The 6706-nt window shown below is 51.0% G+C and overlaps 1 pseudogene; it reads left to right on the forward strand.

Moving 5' to 3' along the window:
- The first annotated feature begins 5447 nt into the window (after window positions 1-5447).
- Window positions 5448-5574, forward strand: LOC129230765 (U2 spliceosomal RNA; annotated as a pseudogene).
- The last annotated feature ends 1132 nt before the right edge of the window (window positions 5575-6706 follow it).

Here is a 6706-nt window from a genome sequence, read left to right on the forward strand (position 1 = left end):
AAATTGGGACAGCCCTCGATATCGCTTCTCGGCCTTTTGGCTAAGAACAAAATGTAGTAATTGACGTACTTGATCTGTCAAAAGTATCGTAGCGTTCCGGAAGATGCAGAATGGATACCAGTCCGTGTTCTAGCATTAGGAAGTCTCCGCCTTGCCCTCTGCCTTGACCGCCGCCGCTGAAATCACCGCCCGGTGCCACTCTCGGAAATGGAAATGGATCGCCCCTTCGATCCCGGCTGCCACCGTCCGGACCTCGACTGCCTGCCTTCCCCGGGATTCCCTGGAAACTCCCTGCTCATCGAGGGACGCGCCGCAGCTCAGGTACTGTTCCTGTCCCGGTCCGCCTCCCTCCATTGCCTACACCCCACCACCTCCACTTGGTCCAGAGCCCGTGCTGCCTCCGATCGACTTGGGGTCACATGGGAGCTCACAGACGAGAAGGAAGTCTCGATTGTCCACGGCGCTACCACTATCACCGATAGGAGCAAAGTGTTCCGGATTCTTCGGGAGTTGTTCCGGACCAAACACCACGATGACGTGGCTGCCCTTCCACATCAAGGAAAGACCCTCCCATGCTTCTCGCAGGGAAAGGCATCGACGCATTTCCATCGAGAGGGGAACTTCACCCGGTTTGCGGAATGGTGATTCATCCACCGAGATAGACTGGGCTTGGTCCCCCTAAACGCATACAAGCGCGGCCACAACCACTCCAAGAGGTGCAGGAAGTGCGGGGACCCATTAGAGACCCTTCCCCATGTCATCTGCCACTGCCGCCAGTTCAGCCGTCAATGGACCGCCCGGCACAACAAGATTGTAGACCGCCTCGTGAAGGCCGCCTCCAAGAGATGGGAGGTACTCTCGGAAAACCGACCACTGATGGGGTCCAACCTTCGGCCGGACATTGCCCTTCGGAAGGACGCCAGTCTCCTCCTCTTGGACGTGACAGTAGCATTTGAGAATGTCCCGGAAGCCTTCGACGCCCCCGGAAAAGAAAAGAGGAGAAATATGCCCCGGTCGTGGAACTTCTGAAGACGAGATACAAGGACGTCAAATTTGAGGCCATCGTCGTCGGCGCCGTTGGATCCTGGGATAGAACGGCCGCGTCGTTGCCTGCCTCTTCTCACAAAAGTATGGGAATCTGATGCGGAAATTCATAGTATCCGATACTAGCCGGGCCTCCAGAGACATTTACATCGAATTTATCACCGGCACGCGCCAGGATCAGAATTCCTCTACAATAAGGACTTCCACGAATACTACTTAAGTGGCTGCCTGCTTTCGCATTGTTCTTGTTATCCATGTTACACTGTTGTTTACAGACCTTGTTCTTATCAGCTTAATGCTCACGCGCGAGCCGCTGTCATCGTGATCTGAACATAAGCCAAGGTCGAGAACGCGGTTCCCTGGGTTTCTCCAGCCAAGGATTCTTCTGCGCCTAACCAGCCGTCGAGCCAGTTGGATTCCCTCAACGTGCCCGCCGGATCTCCAGATGCAGTACTAGACTAGGTGAGGTACCCTCCTTCCATTTGCCCCGCCCTGAGTTCTTTCCCCTTCTCTTAGCCATGCATTGCGTTGCGGACGCTCACCGCTCCGCAGCGCCATCTATTGGGAGCGTCCCTAACTAGCCCAACGGCCGTTGTGCTTCCTTTGTTTTGACTTGTTTTTTAATTTGACTCCGTGTCTATTTTCTCGATTCGAGTATTATTTCTTACCCTGCTGTGCGTTTTTGGTGCTCTTGTGCACCCCCCGCGCCCACTTTGCTAGTTTTTTGGGACATTATTTATTTTTTTTTATCGCTTTCCCTGTAGTGTCGTTTGTTTGTCTGTTTAATTACTGAGGTGATTATTTTTTGTGTGCTCTTTGTTGTGCTGTAGCATTATAGTTATTTTTCTCCTGTTTCACGCGACTACTCTCTCCTGATTCGTTGTTGCCTTGTTCTGTGTTGATATTTTGTGCTTTGTATTTCATCTTTGTTGTTTGCTTTGCGTTTCTGTCCCTGCTAGTGTGATCATCTTTGTTGTTAGTTACTGTTATTCACCGTTCATCTGTTTATTTGTTCCATGCCTGTCTATTAGTTAACTTTGTTCCCTTGTCGAAAGACATTTTGTATCCACCAGTTTTTTCTATTGCGGGATGCCGCAGACCCTCCTAATTCCGCCGTCTGAATTTTTGAGCCCTCTAGCGGTGAGAGGTTCTTCACTGGTGGATACCTTCGGCTTCTTCTTCCGGTGTTTTCCTGTTGTGTTTGGTTTGCGTGGATTTTACTATTTTCTGTTTTTTGTCTTGCCCTCGTTTTGGTTCCATGTGTCTCTCCCTTCTCCGCCCCTCCCCCCTTAAGGTTTGGTGCCTCACCGCCAATTAATGGATTATCGTACCGGCCCCTCGTCTACACCTGTTGCCCGGCTCTCCCAGTCAACGTTAGTGCCGCCATCTCGTGATGCATCTGAGTACTTGACGTCACCGTCTCATCAGCTGAACTCCCATCTGTGGATCGCGTCGCCAGTGTGCCACCGTACTAGGTCGCAGGTCGCTGCGGGCCACTCCTGCGGCCAGTCCCGGCCTGATCCAACCGGGTTTTCTTCGGGCCATCCTGTTCAGCGGAGCAGTCGAGGTGTTGTTGTCCAGCTCTCCCAGGGTTGGGCCTTTAATGTTGCTTTCTCCCCCGGCCATTTCGTGGAGAAGAACGATGGTGGGCTTTCTCAAGAATCATGTGGAAGTGCCCCATCTACCCTTCCTGCCGAGAAGTTCAAGTGCAAAAGATGCCCTTTTACCACTTTCTCGCCCTCGGAAAAACAAATTCACATTGATCTCCACGTTTGCACCTCCACGGAGTCTTTCAGCTGCCGCAAGGAAGCCAAGCGAAGGCTGAAGAGGGTTGCGTTGAATGAGTTGCCGGAGAGAAAGGTCTGGAAGGAGTTTATAAATGTGTCGTGGCTCGGGAAAATCCTCGTGGAAGGAGCCAGCAGCGCTGATGTAGCCACTCCCCCTCCTGTTCCTTCTATCGACTCCTCCGTAGCTACGAACGATGTGCCAGTCGCCCCAGAGTTTGCATTGTTTCACTCCCCATTCAGTGATGAAGGGATATTAGGGATGATGCTGCGGAACGGAGTCCCCTTTCTCACAGCATGCACCAGCGCATTGTTCCTGAGCTGATGAGCCCGGAAGATATTAGCCAGATGAGCTCCCATTCTGTCCAGAGCTCGAATGAGTCAACGGACCTGTTTATCGACCTTGATGGCAGTGGATCTTCAGAGAACCGCATCCCTCCTGACGTGGCAGCTAACAGTCGCACTGATGTGTCGGATACAGATCTTCCTGCTGATGAGGTCCATGGAGTCGTTTCCCCGGTAGGTAGTCCAGAGTCTGTTCCTCTCATCCCACTTTCCATGGTAACTGATGGCGCTACTGTTGCTGCGAGTTCTGGGCAGCATGGACCCCCTCCTTGCCAACCGAATTGCAGTGATGCCTTGACATCGGCAGAAATTGCTCTAAATCATCAGCTCCAGTCGGAAGAAGTGCCTCGTCGACCGGTATCTACCCAGGATCCACCTGCTTCCCAAGACTGGGACTTCCAGCCACAACCCGCCCGGTGCAATCCCCAGCTCGCCATTGATGTTACTACTACGGTACCCCATGTTGCAAGCCCGGCGTCCCCTGATGCCACACAGAATCTGGATGTTTTGGTAAGTCTTATCAACAGCGACGGTGCCCCCCAGCTCTGCTCCCCCACCAGGCCGTATTGGAGACTCCCTAAACTTCTTCCTTCCTTTCGTGCACGTTTTGACCTGCTGCGAGACCGGATGCTCCAGCCGCTTCTTTGCCTCATCTTGGACTGCGACTAGGAAGTCGCTGACTCGGCACCTTTTATTCGATCATAACGTCGATGTTAGAAACGTGGTCCCATGGTGCTCTTTCTGCAATCAACGAGTTCCGGACAAGTCATCATGTCATCCTTGTCTGGCAAAGATTCCCCTGATGGTCCCCCCTCCCTTTGACCACCCTTTCAAGTGCAATGAATGCCCCTTCTCTACGACCTCCAAACGTGGGCTGAGGAATCGCTTGAACACCCATAAGAAAAAGAAAGCGAAACAGTCCCTCGACGCCCTTTCTCTTTCCGGGTCAGCTCCTGTTACTCGGCCAACCAGTAGGGATCCTTCTGTCATCCATCCCTCGACGGATGCTGAAGTGGAGCTCGTCTCTAACGGTGAAGAACCTCAGCACCCGGCGCCCTCTTCTCCTCCAAGCTCCCCCGGAGATCCCCAACAAAGCCAAGTGGACCTCGAGCAGAACCGGATCCCTTCGCCTCATGTGAGCCAGCTGCTTGTCATCTCCTCGAACCAATCTTCAGTTGAAAGTGTTGGTACTCAGATCCCCCCGACTAACTCCAGTAGTAGTCACGAAGCAGCCATGGAGATCCCGTCCAGTATCGGTGAGAGCTTTAGCCAGGATGGCGTCACTTCCCCCTCTGAACGTCCTGATGATGACGTTCCGACCGATGCCTCGCCGCTGGGAGAATTCATTCCTCTTCTGTCCTCGCTTCGTGAGCGTCCGTCTGCTTCTTCGTTTCAAGAGTTTTCTGGCCTGATGGAGCTGATCGTTTATAATGTAAAAGAGATCGTGAAGCTGCCAGCCCCGTCATCTTCTTCTAGTGGCCAGAAAAGGCAACTTGATGTAGATGATGCAAGGTCCCTTCAGAAGTTATACAAGAGGAACCGACGGCGTTCAGTGAGATTGATTACGCAAGGCGAAGGCAATTCCTGCTCCATTCCTGGTGACGTCCTAGTCTACTTCTTTGAAGAAAACTGGTCTCCCCGGGATTGCGATGAAAGCTTCTTCCCTCCGGTTAGAACCCTCTCGCTGTTGCTGAGGTCAAAAAAGCTGTTAGGAATGCCGAAAACTCAGCTCCTGGGCCCGACCGTGTAACGTACCAGCACTGAAAAAGCGCTGACCCGAATGCAGTTGCCCTCACTGAAATTTTCAATACGTGTCTCTGCCTTGGCCGCATACCAACGTGCTGGAAGGACTCGACCACGATATTAATTCCCAAAGGAGGCGAAGCCGAAGACCCACGGAACTGGAGGCCCATCGCTCTCTCGCAGACGGCCTAGAAGCTGTTTGCAAAATGTGTCACAGCCCGGCTTTCTACCTGGTGTTCGGCAAACAACGTTCTTTCCCCGTGCCAGAAAGGGTTCACGCCTCATGACGGAGTCCTCGACCATAACTTCGTCTTGGAACAGAGCATCACCCACGCAAGAAGGGCAAAGTCGCAGCTGTGGCTCGATGTGTCCAACGCATTTGGATCCCTTTCCCACCAGGCCATTTTCAAGGCGGTTGAATCGTGTGGGGTTGGCCCCTCTCTGCTCAGGCTTGTCAAGGGTATGTATGCCGATTGCTCGACAAGGTTCTTGTCTACAGAAGGACTCCAAAAAGTTGGGACAGCCCTCGATATCGCTTCTCTGCCTTTTGCCTAAGATCAAAGTGTAGTATCTGTTCTTATCAGCTTAATGCTCACGCGCGAGCCGCTGATTAATTGATCTCATTAGTAGCCAAGGTCTGAGAACGCGGTGAATCCTTCATTGCTTCATTCCGTCAGCGGATGCCTACGTAACCGCCGAGTCAACTGCATTGCCTCAACTGCCTGACGGTCCAACTGACGCTGCCTCCTGATTGGGTGAGGTACCCTCTTTTTCTCTCCCCGCCTTGAGTTATCCCCCTTTATTCATGATGCTTGCATTGTGGACACTCATCGCTCCGCAGCGCCATCTACTGGGAGCGTCCCGCTCTAGCTCAACGGACATTTAAATCCCCTTGTTTTCGATTTGTTTCTGTAGATATTTTTCGCATTACTTGTCAATTTTGTGTATATTTTTGTATATTATATTCTTTCTGCTCTACGCACCCGTCCTGCTCTGATTGCTAGTTGTTTCGGGAATGTAATTATTTGTTTCGAGCTCCCAGTACCGTTGCTGTTTTTTAGTGTTGTTTTTATCTTGTTATTTCCTTGTTCTTGTTCTTTATTTGTTAAGCTATTTTTGTCCTTGCATCTGTTGTGTGTTAGCTTCACCCCGATCAGCTGCTTCCCGCGGTGGTTTTCTGCTTACTTGTTTTATTTTTTCTTGTACTATATTATTAGTGTCCTGATCGAGGGGGTTCTTCTTGCCTCCTCATTTGCTTTGTAGTTAAGTTTTTATTGCTGTGTGATTCCACCTGTGCTATTACTTATTGTCTGTTCACTGTGCCTCGCGCTTTGTGTCCTATGCTTTGATTATCTCCATTTTACACCCTCGATCGCTTAATTTCTATATCCACCAGTTTTTTCCTTCGCGGATTCCGATTTTCCGATTTTTTCCGATTGTTTCTTGTTCCGCTGTTTAAGTTTTCTGCGCCCTCTACCGGCGGTATCCTCTTCACTGGTGGATAGTTTTTGCGGAGGTTCTCAGTACTGAGTTCGTTGCGTCTTTTTGCATTGAGCAGCTTTGCTTATTTCTTTTTGAGTTTGTAGTTAGTTCCAGGTTTTCTCCTATTGTCTTCTGGTACTCACCGTTCTCCTATGTAGCGCGACGCTTTGGTTTGCTACACTTTTTTTGTTGTTTACTTGGTTTGCTCATTTCTGCTCCCAGGTAGTAGTTTTTCAGTCCATCGCATTTTCTTCATTCCGCCGATTGTGTTTGGTGCGCCCTCTAGTGGAGTGTATTTCGGCACTAGT

This window comes from Uloborus diversus, chromosome 9 (genome assembly GCF_026930045.1).
Source record: "Uloborus diversus isolate 005 chromosome 9, Udiv.v.3.1, whole genome shotgun sequence".
Lineage (NCBI taxonomy): Eukaryota > Metazoa > Arthropoda > Arachnida > Araneae > Uloboridae > Uloborus > Uloborus diversus.